Source organism: Dendrobates tinctorius, unplaced genomic scaffold (assembly GCF_039654945.1).
Source record: "Dendrobates tinctorius isolate UK_male_01 unplaced genomic scaffold, ASM3965494v1 ptg000308l, whole genome shotgun sequence".
Lineage (NCBI taxonomy): Eukaryota > Metazoa > Chordata > Amphibia > Anura > Dendrobatidae > Dendrobates > Dendrobates tinctorius.
In genome coordinates, this window is record NW_027361975.1 from 631,757 (window position 1) to 646,733 (window position 14,977).

Genomic DNA, 14,977 nt, shown 5'->3' on the forward strand with positions numbered 1-14,977 from the left:
CCCAATGGGAAAAAATGGCGGATCCGCCACAAGAAAAGCGGATCCGCCATTTTCAAATTTTGGCGGATTTTGACTGAAGTGTGAAACAGGCCTAACCCGTCACAGCTTTGCGGTTTAGGAGTCAGGTGGAAGTTGCAGACAAGTTAAGGTGGACTCATTTTAACTAATAGAGGATGTAAAACCTCATGGTGGTGAAAAGGCTCGGCTTTGGTGGCCAGCCTCAAGGACCTTGTAATGGTAACCTCAATCAGGGGCGGGCACAGTGGTTAAGCACAGGAGTGAGGATAATAGGGTCATTGGTGCCCTGAAAGTTTACTGGCTCTGCTTGAATGGCAAGCCAGTGCGTGCAGGCCCTTTATGGCTGTCTGTCCTGGTTCTGTATTACAGACAGCTGGGGATATCACAGTACTTGTGAATCCCAATGTACTAGCACTTCACCTGACTCCTACTGTGATTGTTTTAATCCTGTGATTTAAATAAAGCTGTGGCCATTTTGACAACCAAAATAACGTGTTGTGTATTTATTCTAGTGCCTACGTTTACTGTAGTTATGGTGGTTTTAAGATGGAATGGGGGTCCGTCCCATATCCATAAGTCATGAATTGCACTTTGTTTTTTGTCAGCAGAGAGAGCTTTCATTATACTGAGATGCACAGTTTGTTTTACAGGAAAGATATATATCTTTGTACCGTGTTAGCCAGTAGAAAAACATTAAGAACTGAGAGTCCTCAGTGGTTGATACCTTTAATGGCTAAATGAAAAGATGGTAACACATTGCAAGCTTTCGAGACTACTCAGGTCTCTTCATCAGGCTAGACTAATACAAAATCTGAAGAGTCACATATTTATACACAACACAGCACAGAAATAACGCAATAGATAAGACAAGTGATCTGAAGCAGAACTGTCATTATGGGGGAGCGATAGACAGTTATGGCCATAAATATTGGAACAATTCATAGATAAGGAGTGTGAATGTTTTATTGTCCTCTGATTTGGGTCGGGTTCTGTGTTGTGATGCCCCTGCGTTTTTTGTGTTCTATTTTTTTTGAATCAGGGCTGCCATCCAAGAATATTTCAAAACCAAATTACAAGAGCCACCAGAATGTCAAGGACACACCTGCTACATTACAATTAGCTAAAGAAGAAAATAACCGGGTGCCTCTAGTAGTCACCTACAATCCAAATCTGGAGGTGCTAAGGGGAGCTGCACGGAAATTACAACCTTTACTATCAAAAAGATGCCCGATTACAATCCATTTTTCCAGACCGCCCACTGCTGTGTTTTAGGCAGCCCCCTAGTCTAAGAAGCATCATGGTCAGAAGCTCCCTGTCCTCTCCAACAGCTGCAGGAACCTTTCCTTGCAACCAGAAAAAATGTAGAACCTGTCCATCTATAATGACCACGGACAAGATAAAGATCCCCAACTCACATCAGGACTACAAGATCCCAGGTACTTTCACCTGCATTACATCTAATGTGGTGTACTTAATTATTTGTACTAAATGTCCAACTGGGGGTCTGTATGTGGGGGAGACAGGGCAAAAACTGAGAACAAGGATGAATTCTCTTCGTCACACAATAAGAAAAAAATAATGGATCTACCTGTGGCAAAACATTTTTTATCCCGATCACAGCACCATGGACATGAAATTACTTGTTTTAGGGTAAGTTCACACAGGAGTTTTTGCTGCGTTTTTTTTCATGTTTTTTATGCTAATTTTCATCTGCTTTTTCCATTACCAGCAAAGCCTATGAGATTTCAGAAATCTCATACACCCATATTGTTTTTTGTGTGATCAGGATTTTGTGCTTTGCTACGTTTTTTGGACATAGAGCATGTCACGTCTTTCAGCATTTTTGCTGTGTTTTTGCAGCGTTTTTCACCCATTGACTCGAATGGGTGTTGAAAAAATGCTGCAAAAATGCACCAAAAAGGCAGGTGTCATTATTTGCAGCGTTTTTGCTGCAGAAAAGTCATGGACATTAGCATGGACAAAAAAAACACACAAAAAAACTGCACCAAATCCGCACATAAACCTGCGTCTTTGCCACAGCTTCTTTCCTGCCAGGAAGATCAAGTTTTGCTGCAGAAAAAAAAGCAACAAAAAGTCCTGTGTGAACTTACCCTTAAAAGGTAACCACATCTCAGAGAGACAGGAGGGTCTGGGAGTATAAACTCATGACAACCTTTGACACTCTCAGTGCAGGAATGAATGGGTCACATGGATTTGTCTTTTTACATCAATTAAGGAATTTGCTCTTCAGTCCTTCTGGGGTCATGACACAACACAGACCTCAATTAGAGGGCAATAAAGCTTTCACTCTCCTTATCTATGAACTGCTCCAATATTTATATTTATCCCTCTCCCATAATGATAGTTCTGCTTCACGTTACTTGTCTTATCTATTACATTATTTCTGTGTTGCATTGTGCATAAACATGTGATTCTCCAGATTTTGTATTTATCAAGCCTGATGAAGAGACCTGCATTGTCTCGAAAGCTTGCAATGTGTTACCTTCTTTTCAGTTAGCCATTAACAGGTATCAACTACTGAGGACTCTCAATCCTGAATATTCTTCTATCTACTGGCTAACACGGTACAGATATATATCGTTCCTGTACTATCTGTTTTGGTCAGCAGGGGGAGCTTTCCATATTCTGAGCCTTAGCTCTCTATTGTAATTGGTAGAAGAAGCTATAGTCTCACTGAGCAGCAGTGGAACACGTGACTGATCACATGATCGTGACATCATCAAAGGTCCTTTAGCCCCATCTGTAGCACAGCCTATTATGTGACTGATCACATGATTATGACATAGCCGAAGGTCCTTCAGCCCCCTGGAGTCTTCCATCTCCTGCTGTTGGTTGTGGTGAGTGTGACTTGTATTATCCCTGGTTATTCTGTCATCTGGTCCCTGTGTAACAGGCCGGTGTGTGCTCTATGTACAGTGTGTACTTATTAGGAGCTTATATAATTGTGTGTGGTGATGTAGCTTACATTGTAGAGATATACTGACATCATATGCAATGTATGTGTCCTGTGTGTATTCACTGTACAGGGGGCACGGCGTATGTATCCACTGTACAGGGCGCACGGCGTATATGTATCCACTGTACAGGGTGCACGGCGTATGTGTCCACTATATAGGGCTCACAGCGTGTGTATCTACTGTACAGGGCGCACGGCGTGTGTATCTACTGTACAGGGGGCACGGCGTGTGTATCTACTCTACAGGGGGCACGGCGTGTGTATCTACTGTACAGGGGGCACGGTGTGTGTATCTACTGTACAGGGGGCACGGCGTGTGTATCTACTGTGCAGGGGGCATGGCGTGTGTATCTACTGTGCAGGGGGCACGGCGTGTGTAGCTACTGTGCAGGGGGCACGGCGTGTGTATCTACTGTACAGGGGGCACGGCATGTGTATCTACTGTACAGGGGGAACGGTGTGGGTATCCACTGTTCAGGGCGCACGGCGTATGTATCCACTGTACAGGGCGCACGGCGTATGTATCCACTGTACAGGGCACAATATGTATCCACTGTACAGGGCGCACGGCATATGTATCCACTGTACAGGGAGTACGGTGTATGTATCCTGTACAGGGCGCACAGCATGTGTATCCACTGTACAGGGCTCACAGCGTATGTATCCTGTACAGGGCGCACAGCATGTGTATCCACTGTACAGGGCGCACAGCATGGGTATCCACTGTACAGGGCTCACAGCGTATGTATCCACTGTACAGGGAACAGTATGTGTCTACTGTACAGGGCGCACGGCTTATGTATCCACTGTACAGGGCGCACGGCATGTGTACCCACTGTACAGGGCACAGTATGTATCCACTGTACAGGGCACACTATGTATCAACTGTGCAGGGGGCACGGCGTATGTATCCACTGTACAGGGCGCACGGCGTATGTATCCACTGTATAGGGCGCAGTATGTATCCACTGTACAGGGCACAGTATGTATCCACTGTGCAGGGGGCACGGCGTGTGTATCCACTTTACAGGGGCCACGGCGTATGTATCTACTGTACAGGGCGCACATCATATGTATCCACTGTACAGGGCGCACGGCGTGTGTATCCACTGTACAGGGCACAGTATGTATCCATTGTACAGGGCGCACGGCGTATGTATCCACTGTACAGGAGCCACGGCGTGCGTATCCGCTGTACAGGGCGCACGGTGTGCGTATCCGCTGTACAGGGCGCACGGCGTGCGTATCCGCTGTACAGGGTGCACGGCGTGCGTATCCGCTGTACAGGGTGCACGGCGTGCGTATCCGCTGTACAGGGCGCACGGCGTGCGTATCCACTGTACAGGGCGCACGGCGTGTGTATCTACTGTACAGGGTGCATGGCGTATGTATCCACTATACAGGGCGCATGGCGTATGTATCCACTGTACAGGGCACAGTATGTATCCACTGTACAGGGCACAGTATGTATCCACTGTACAGGGCACAGTATGTATCCACTGTACAGGGCGCACGGCGTATGTACCCACTGTACAGGGGCCACGGCGTATGTATCTACTGTACAGGGCGCACGGCATGTGTATCCACTGTACGGGGCACGGCGTATGTATCCACTACAGGACGCACGGCTTATGTATCCACTGTACAAGGGGCATGATGTGTGTATATCCAGTGTACAGGGGGCACGGCGTGTGTATCCACTGTACAGGGCACACGGCGTATTTATCCACTGCACAGGGGGCATGGCGTGTGTATCCACTGTACAGGGTGCTCGGCGTATGTATCCACTGTACAGGGGGCACGGCGTATGTATCCAATGTACAGGGCGCACGGCATGTGTATCCACTGTACAGGGGGCACGGCGTGTGTATCCACTGTACAGGGCACAGTATGTATCCACTGTACAAGGGGCACGGCGTATTTATCCACTGTACAGAGCACAGTATGTATCCACTGTACAGGGCGCACGGTATGTGTATCCACTGTACAGGGCGCTTGGCGTGTGTATCCACTGCACAGGGCGCACGGCGTGTGTATCCACTGTACAGGGCGCACGGCGTGTGTATCCAATGTACAGGGCGCACGGCGTGTGTATCCACTGTACAGGGCGCACGGCGTGTGTATCCACCGTACATGGGGCACGGCGTGTGTATCCACTGTACAGGGCGCAGTATGGTATGTATCCACTGTACAGGGCGCAGTATGTATCCACTGTACAGGGCACAGTGTGTATCCACTGTACAGGGCGCATGGCGTGTGTATCCACTGTACAGGGCGCACGGCGTGTGTATCCACTGTACAGGGCGCACGGCGTGTGTATCCACTGTACAGGGCGCACGGTGTGTGTATCCACTGTACAGGGCGCAGTATGTATCCACTGTACAGGGCGCATGGTGTGTGTATGCTCTGTACAGGGCGCACGGCGTGTGTGTCCCCGGCGTGTGTAGCAGTCCTAAAAGTTAATATTACCCCTTTAAAGTGGGGGTGGGGAGGCAGCAGTCTACGGGCCAAAATGCACTAAAACAGCTGATAGATAACACGCCCCCTGACGAAGGTGCTTCCGAAATGCGCGTTGGTGCGGGCACGGGGACCCTCTGTTTGCCTGCACTTGCATCCTTCAGGTAATAATAATAATAATAAATTTTATTTTTATAGCGCCGACATATTCCGCAGCACTTTACATTTCAGAGGGGATTTGTACAGACAATAGACATTACAGCATAACAATAATCACATACAGTAGATTATAACAAATACCAAGAGGAAAGAGGGCCCTGCTCGCAAGCTTACAGTCTATGAGGAAAGAGGTAGACACGAAAGGTGGGTGGTAACAGTTGCCCTGATTGTATGGACCAGCCATAATGTTAAGTGTGTAACAGTACAACCACAGAGGGCTAATGGATGCATAAAGCCATGGGAACATGATGCGGGAAATCTGGTTATGGTAAAACATTTGGCTGTGCCACACAGGGATAGATTAGGTTAATGTGTTGAGGCAATAGGCCAGTCTGAATAAATGCGTTTTCAGGGCACGCTTAAAATTGTGGGGATTGGGGACTAATCGTATTGACCTGGCAAGTGCATTCCAAAGAATTGGTGCAGCACGTGTAAAGTCTTGGAGACGGGAGTGGGAGGCTCTGACTATTGAGTATGCTAACCTCAGGTCATCAGCAGAACGGAGGGCGCGGGTAGGGTGGTATACTGAAACAAGGGAGGAGATGTAAGGTGGTGCTGAGCTATGGAGGGCTTTGTGGGTGAGGGTAATAAGTTTATACTGAATTCTGGAGTGGATGGGTAGCCAGTGTAATGACTGGCACAAGGTAGAGGCATCGGTGTAACGATTGATGAGGAATATGATCCTGGCTGCAGCATTCAAGACAGATTGGAGAGGGGAGAGTTTGGTAAGAGGGAGACCGATTAGAAGAGAGTTACAATAGTCGAGATGAGAATGAATAAGAGAAACAGTCAGAGTTTTTGCAGCATCAAAAGTAAGAAAAGGTCGAATTCTAGAAATGTTTTTGAGGTGCAGATGACAAGAGCGAGCGAGTGATCGAATGTGGGGGGCAAAGGAAAGCTCGGAATCAAGTATGACCCCAAGACAGCGGGCCTGTTGCTGGGGAGTAATAGTGGAACCACACACAGAAATGGCAATGTCGGGTATAGGAACATTAGTAGAGGGAGGAAACACCAGGAGTTCAGTCTTTGACAGGTCCAGTTTCAGATATAGTGAGGACATGATATTAGACACAGTGTTTAGACAATAGCCGGTGTTTTCTAGAAAGGCTGGCGTGATGTCAGGAGAAGAAGCGTATAATTTGGTGTCATCAGCATAGAGATGGTACTGGAAACCAAATCTACTGATTGTTTGACCGATAGGGGCAGTGTACAAGGAGAAGAGGAGGGGGCCTAGAACCGATCCTTGAGGAACCCCAACAGTAAGGGGAAGGTGAGAGGAGGAGGAACCGGCAAAAGATACAGTAAATGAGCGGTCGGAGAGATAGGAGGAGAACCATGAGAGAACGGTGTCCTTGAGGCCAATGGAATGGAGCATAGTGAGGAGGAGCTGATGATCCACAGTGTCGAATGCTGCAGAGAGATCCAAGAGAATTAGCATGGAGTAATGACCTTTTGATTTAGCTGTTAGCAGATCATTAGAGACTTTAGTGAGGGCAGTTTCAGTGGAGTGTAAAGAGCGGAAACCGGATTGGAGAGGGTCGAGAACAGAGTTTTCTGAGAGATAGCGGATAAGACGGGAGTGGACCAGACGTTCCAGGAGTTTAGAGATGAAGGGAAGATTAGAGACAGGTCTATAGTTAGCGGCACAGTTTTGGTCGAGGGATGGTTTTTTAAGTAGTGGATGTATGATGGCATGCTTAAATGAGGAGGAAAAAATACCAGAAGAGAGAGAGAGGTTAAATATTTTAGTTAGGTGAGGGGTGACAGCAGGGGAAAGGGACTGGAGGAGATGTGACGGAAATGGGTCACTGGTGCAAGTGGTTGGGCGAGAAGATGCAAGGAGCCTGCTTACTTCTTCTTCTGTGACTGGTTCAAAATCAGAGAGTGAGCTAGATGCAGTGGGGGAGGGAGGACAGTGCATGGTATGAGGTGATTGGGAGATAATTTCCTGTTGAATCTGGTCAATTTTTTCTTTGAAGTAATTGGCCAGATCGTCAGCTTGAAGCTCCGTGGTTGGGGCCTGTACTCTTGGATTGAGTAGAGAATGAAAAGTGTCAAAGAGACGTTTCGGGTTATTGGACAGTGAGGTGATGAGGGTGTTAGGCTTGTTTGGATCGGTGAAGGGCAGTGTTGTATGTTCTAAGCATAAACTTAAAATGGATGAAATCTTCGTGTAGATTGGATTTTCTCCACAGACGTTCGGCGCACCTGGAGCACTGCTTGCAGGAAACGTGTTTGCAGGGTGTGCCAGGGTTGTCGCCGTCTGTGTTGTGGTGTTCTATGTATAGGAGGAGCAAATTCATCCAGGGCACTTTGAAGTGTTTCATTGTAATGCTTTAATGCAGAATCAGGACATGAGAGGGAGGAGATAGGGGCCAGTGAAGACTGCAAGTTCTTCATAAGTTTCTGGGTGTTAATGGCCTGTATGTTTCTATAAGTCTGGACAGTGGGGGTGACCTGAGCAGCCTGGCAGTTCTTGATAGAGAATGAAAGAAGATTGTGGTCAGAGAGCGGGAGAGGGGAGTTTGCAAAATCATCCACTGCACAAAGCTGAGAGAAGACCAAGTCGAGGGAGTTTCTGTCTTCATGTGTTGGAGAATTAGTAAGCTGCGAAAGGCCAAATGAGGAGGTTAGAGATAAAAGGTGAGTAGCAGATGGTGAGAGGGGAAGAGCAATGGGGATGTTGAAATCTCCCATGATGAGGGTAGGGATGTCACAGGAGAGAAAATGTGGAAGCCAAGTGGCAAAATGATCCAGGAACTGATAGGAGGGGCCGGGTGTACGATATACCACCGCCACTCGCATGGAGAAGGGGGTGTAGAGTCTGACGGCATGGACCTCAAAAGAAGGGAAGACTAGTGAGGGTAGTTGAGGGATAATCTGAAAGGTACATTTCGGTGATAGGAGCAGACCAACGCCTCCACCTGCTCTATTGTCTGATCTTGGGGTATGAGAGAAGTGTAGCCCCCCGTATGAAAGAGCAGCAGCAGCGGTAGTGTCTAACTGCTGGATCCAGGTTTCAGTAAGAGCCAGGAGGTTAAGAGAATTAGAAAGGAAGAAGTCATGGATGAAGGAGAGTTTGTTACACACTGAGCAAGAATTCCAAAGTGCACAATTAAGAGAGGCAGATGGCATGCAGGGAATATTAATAAGATTAGAGGGGTTTCTGAGTGTAGCAGTCGGGGGGTTTGACTTTCTATAACATGGGGGACCAGGGTTGGGAGCAATGTCTCCTGCGACTAGGAGAAGGAGGATAGAAAGAGTGAGCAGATGGTTAAGTGATTTGTGAGAGCGTCTCTGATGGTGAATGGTGGGACTGACTGGATCTGTGCAATTTAACAGTGTGAAAAGAGCGTGAGTGCTATACATAGGAGAGGAAAGGAGCGAGGGGCCGATATGGATGGAGTGTAGAGAGTTAATGCCATGGCGGAGGATGTGTAACATCAGGTAACATATAGTATGATTGATTTGATCTTTATTTGACGTGTTATCTATCAGCTTGCAATATGGGATGGCCGTTTAGGTATCTTGATTGCGTTATTTCTTTGCTGATTCAATCTTGATTAGTGATGTCATATATGGCAATATCCTTATATTACCGGCAACATGGTTCACAGTGTCCTGATTCTTTGTAATGACTAACTAGCACTGCTGCATGTTTTAGTGCATTTTGTTCCTTGCCTTACCACATAATAAAGCAATTTTATATCTTGACCATTGGTTGTTGTTTTTGGATTCGTCCCTCCTTTTTTTGTATGTTGTTGTTGTTATTATTATTATTGTTATAGCGCCATTTATTCCATGGAAGGAGGGGTATACATAAAAACAAGTACAAAATGTTAAACAATACAAGTCATAACTGGTACAGGAGGAGAGAGGACCCTGCCCGCGAAGGCTCACAATCTACAAGGGATGGGTGAAAATACAGTAGGCGAGGGTAGAGCTGGTCATGCAGCGGTTTGGTCGATCGGTGGTTACTGCAAGTTATAGGCTTGTCGGAAGAGGTCGGTCTTCAGGCTCTTTTTGAAGGTTTCAATGGTAGGTGAGAGTCTGATATGTTGTGGTAGAGAGTTCCAGAGTAGGGGTGATGCGCGAGAGAAATCTTGTAAGCGATTGTGGGAAGAGGAGATAAGAGGGGAGTAGAGAAGGAGATCTTGTGAGGATCGGAGGTTGCGTGCAGGAAAGTACCGGGAGACGAGGTCACAGATGTATGGAGGAGACAGGTTGTGGATGGCTTTGTATGTCATGGTTAGGGTTTTGTACTGGAGTCTCTTCGCAATGGGGAGCCAGTGAAGGGATTGACAGAGGGGAGAAGCTGGGGAATAGCGGGGGGACAGGTGGATTAGTCGGGCAGCAGAGTTTAGAATAGATTGGAGGGGTGCGAGAGTGTTCGAGGGGAGGCCACAGAGCAGGAGGTTGCAGTAGTCAAGGCGAGAGATTATGAGGGCATGGACTAGGGTTTTTGCAGATTTTTGGTTGAGGAATGAACGGATTCGTGAAATATTTTTGAGTTGAAGTCGGCAGGAAGTGGAAAGGGTTTGGATATGTAGTTTTAAGGAGAGATCAGCGTCAAGGATTACCCCGAGTCAGCGAGCTTGTGGTACTGGGGAGAGTGGGCAGCCATTTACTGTAATGGATAGGTTTGTTGGGGGGGTCACGTGAGATGGGGGAAAGATGATGAATTCTGTTTTGTCTATGTTAAGTTTCAGAAATCTAGCAGAGAAGAAGGATGAAATAGTGGACAGACATTGAGGGATTCTGGTTAGTAGGGAGGTGATATCTGGTCCAGAGATGTAGATCTGTGTGTCATCAGCATAGAGATGATACTGAAATCCATGGGATTCTATGAGCTGTCCCAGGACAAATGGAGAAGAGCAGGGGTCCTAGGATTGAACCTTGTGGGACTCCGACAGATAGGGGGTGAGGTGAGGAGGTGGTGTGTGAGTGGGAGACGCTGAATGTCCGGTCTGTTAGGTATGATGAGATCCAGGATAGGGCCAAGTCTGTGATGCCAAGGGATGAGAGGGTCTGTAATAATAGGGAATGGTCCACTGTGTCAAAGGCAGCCAACAGGTCCAGGAGGAGGAGGACAGAGTAGTGTCGCTTGCTCTTGGCGGTTAAGAGGTCATTGGTGACCTTAGTAAGGGCAGTTTCAGTGGAGTGGTGTGACCGGAAGCCAGATTGTAAGCGGTCGAAGAGGGAGCAAGAAGAGAGATGGGAGGACAGTTCAAGGTAGACGTGTTGTTCAAGTAGCTTGGAGGCATAGGGGAGAAGTGATATAGGGCAATAGCTAGATACAGAGGATGGGTCAAGAGAGGGCTTTTTGAGGATAGGTGTGATGGAGGCATGTTTAAAGCTTGAGGGGAAAACACCAGTTGTTAGTGATAGGTTGAAGAGATGGGTTAGGGTTGGGATGAAGACTGTGGTGAGGTTTGGGATGAAGTGGGAAGGGATCGGGTCAAGTACACAAGTGGTGAGATGTGATCTTGAGAGTAGAGTGGAGAGTTGATCTTCTGTAATGGTGGAGAAGTTGGTTTTGGAGGTGGAGGGCTGGGAAGTCGGGAGGAGGGGCTCTGGGGGTTGTTGACCAAAACTGTCTCTGATGTTATTAATCTTCTGCTTGAAAAATGAGGCAAAGTCTTCAGCTGAGATAAGTGGGGAGGGAGGAGGTGCTGGGGGACGTAGGAGAGAATTGAAGGTCTTGAATAACTGTTTAGGGTTGTGAGACAGGGAGGATATGAGAGATGAGAAGTAGGTTTGTTTAGCTGTGGCGAGTGTGGTCTTGAAAGTAGTGAGGGACTGTTTGAATGCGATGAAGTGCTCGTTGGAGTGGGATCTTTTCCATCTGCGCTCAGCATTCCTGGATGCTTGCCTCAGTTCTTTGGTCAGGCTGGTGTGCCAGGGCTGTCTGTTGATTTTGCGAGCTTTGGTATGTGTAAGTGGGGCAGCAGATTCCAAAGTTACAGCTATTGTGGTGTTATATAGAGCAGCAGCGTCATCCGCATTGTGTAAGGAACTTATATCTGTGAGAGGGAGGAGGGATTCAGAGAATGAGTGTAGGTCAAGGTGTTTAAGATTTCTGAGAGGGTGTGAAAGTTTGTGGGGTGGGGATTGTAGACATGGAGTGGAGAGGGAAGAGAATGTGAGAAGGTTGTGGTCAGAGAGAGGAAGAGGTGAGTTAGAGAGGTTAGATAGGGAGCAGAGGCGGGTGAAGATGAGGTCCAGTGTGGCCATCTTTGTGGGTGGCTGTAGAAGACCATTGAGTGAGGCCAAAGGAGGAAGTGAGAGATAGAAGTTTAGTGGAAGCTGAGAGGGAAGTGTCAATGGGGATGTTGAAGTTGCCCATGAAGATAGTAGGGATGTCCGCGGAAAGGAAATGAAGTAGCCAGGTGGTGAAGTGGTCAAAGAAGGTGGTGGCTGGCCCTGGGGGGCGGTAGATGACAGCCAGTTGGAGGGGGAGTAGATGCGCACAGAGTGCACCTCAAAGGAAGGGAGGGTAGCAGAGGGTGGCAGTGGGATTGGGGTGAAGGAGCAGGTATCTGACAGGAGAAAACCAACTCCTCCGCCATGTTTGCTGCTGGGGCGGGGGGTGTGAGAAAGGTGGAAGCCACCATATGAATATGAGTATGTATATATTTACAACCGGTCAGTTACAGTCCACAGTGTTTTAATATAATGGGACATTAATTATGACTCTAGGTGATATGATTTTTGCCGCATTGTCCCATTTGACCTATACATTGTTTTTCACTACCATTTTTGCACACTTTGAGACAATGTACAGTAGTCAGTGTACAGCTTGTATAGCAGTGTAAATTTGGCTTTCCCTCCAAATAATTCAACACACAGCCATTAATGTCTAAACTGCTGGAAACAAAAGTGAGTACACCCCCAAGTGAAAATGGCCAAGTTGTTCACAAAGTGTCAACATTTTTTGTGGCCGCTGTTATTTTCACGCACTACCTTTAGTCTCCTAGCCATGGAGTTCACTAGAGCGTCACAGGTTGCCAGTAGAATCCTCCCCACTCCATGATGACATCACAGTAATGTGTTATCTCAGCACGCTCGTGCACTAGTATATTTTCTTGGGCGTGCGCTAATACTTTGTTTGAGCTGCAGTGAATGCATGTCTCGTGGCTGTTTGACAGCCAAAACACATGCAGGGATTGCCTAAAAGGCTCCCTACTGGGACCACAGCCATGTAGACCAATCTGATGCAGTGTGCGGTGACAGGCTGACCCCCAACCCCTTTAACCTCTGCAGCAATGCTAGCAGCACTCGTATGTCTATTTTGATATGACGCTGAGCATGTGCACCCAACTTCTATGGTCGACCATGTTCGGCCTGTTCTGAGTGGAACCTGTTTTGTTAACCGCTATATGGTCTTGACCACCGTGCTGCGGCTCAGTGTCAGGGTGTCGACAATCTTCTTATCTCCTTGGCCATCTTTATGTAGAGTAACAATATTTTTTTTCAGATCCTCAGACAGGATCCATACATGATACATGAGGTGCCATGTTGAACTTCCAGTGACTAGTAGAGTGTAAGGCTAAGTGCACACGTAGCAGAAATTTTCCGCTGAAAAACAGGACTCCCTTCCCAGAAACCTCGCGTTTTTTCCGCGATTTTTGCGCTTTTTTTGCGCGGTTTGTAGACACATGGAAAAAGCCAGAAACGCGGAAAAAAAACGCAAAATTAATGTGCATGCTGCGTTTTTTACCGCGATGCGTTTTTTTCGTGGTAAAAACGCATCAATGTGCACAAAACGTGCAAAATGCAAAGAAATGAATGGGAAGCTTCTTTTTCGCGTTTTTTCCCGCAGATTTTTTGGCGGGAGTCACACATAGCAATCTCACTATCGAGATCGCTGCTGAGTCACAACTTTTGTGACACAACAGCGATCTCACCAGCGAGATCGCTGTGTGTGACAGCGATCAGCCCCCCTGCCGGTATCGCTGATTGCTGCAAGAAACCTCTGGACATATTTTTCGTCGCTGGACTCCCGCTGGCCAGCACGCATCGCTGCGTGTGACAGGCGGGAGACCAGCGATCAGCTGTAAAAAATAATAAAAAAAAATAAAAAATATTGTTATTCTCACCTTCCGACGTCCCGCGCAGCCATCCCGCCTCTCTCCACACTCGTCGCTCCCGATCCCGCGAGAACGGACGTCATTGCGGTCATTCTCGCAAAGGATTACTGGGTCCGGAGCGTGGAGAGAGGCTGGAATGCTGCGCGGGACGTCGGAAGGTGAGAATAACAAAATTTTTTATCTTAAATCTATTTTTTTACAGGGATGGCATCAGCGCTAACGAACACAGCGATGCCGGGCGCTCGGCATCGCTGTGCTGATCGCTGGTGAAGCTGTCTGTTTGTCCTGACACGTTGATATCGTTGTTGGGATCGCTGGTAAGTCGCTATGTGTGACTCCAGCTTTAGAGTGATGACACCAAATTTTACACATATGACATCGGGAAGGGAAATGGCCTAATTTGGTCATTTTCACTTAGGGGTGTACTCACTTTTTTTGAGACATTAATGGTTGTGTTCAGTTATTTAGATGTCACCAAATCTACAGTTCTACAAGCTGTGTACTGACTACTGCACGTTGTATCAAACATATTGTCATTTCTCTACATTTTAGAAATTACAAAAGGAAAAATAGGCTGATGCAAAAGTTTGGGCACCCTGCATGGTTAGTACCAAGTATCACAGCTTGTCAATGCTTTTTGTAGCCAGACAAGAGTCTTTCAATTCTTGTTTGAGGGATTTTCATCCATTCTACCTAGGAAAATTCTTCCAGTTCTGTGATTCCTGGGTCGTTTTCCATCCTCTGCTATTTTGAGGTTTAGCCACAGATTTTCAATGATATCCAGATCAGGGGACTGTAAAGGCCATCGTAAAACCTTCATCTTGCGCCTTTTGAGGTGGTCTATTGTGGATTGTGACGTGTGTGTAGGATCATTATCCATTTGTAGAAGCCATCCTCTTTTCAAATTCAGTTATTTTTACGGATGGTGTTATGTTTGCATCAAAAATTTTGGTGAAATTTCATTGAATCCATTCTTCCTTCTACCCGTGAAATGTTCCCCATGCCATTGGCTGCAACACAACTCCAAAGCATGATTGATCCAACCCCATGCTTAAAGGAGTTGTCCTGTCAAAACAGTTAAGTCTGCAGTCACTTTGTGTGACTGCAGTCCTATGAATCCCCAGCGGATGCACTGTGCACTGCGGGGATTTTCCAGTTTTAGACTGGGGACTAGAGGGTATGTACACAGTTATACATACTCCCTGCCAGTGGGTGC

The 14,977-nt window shown here is 47.1% G+C and overlaps 1 protein-coding gene across 1 annotated transcript in view; it reads left to right on the forward strand.

Annotated features, from left to right (window-relative positions):
• The first annotated feature begins 2,749 nt into the window (after positions 1-2,749).
• Positions 2,750-14,977, forward strand: part of LOC141073601 (uncharacterized) — a 159,839-nt gene continuing 147,611 nt past the window's right edge. Inside the window, exon 1 of the mRNA XM_073560893.1 lies at positions 2,750-2,876. The gene's annotated coding sequence lies outside the window, so the exon portion shown is untranslated. The remainder of the gene's footprint in view (positions 2,877-14,977) is intronic.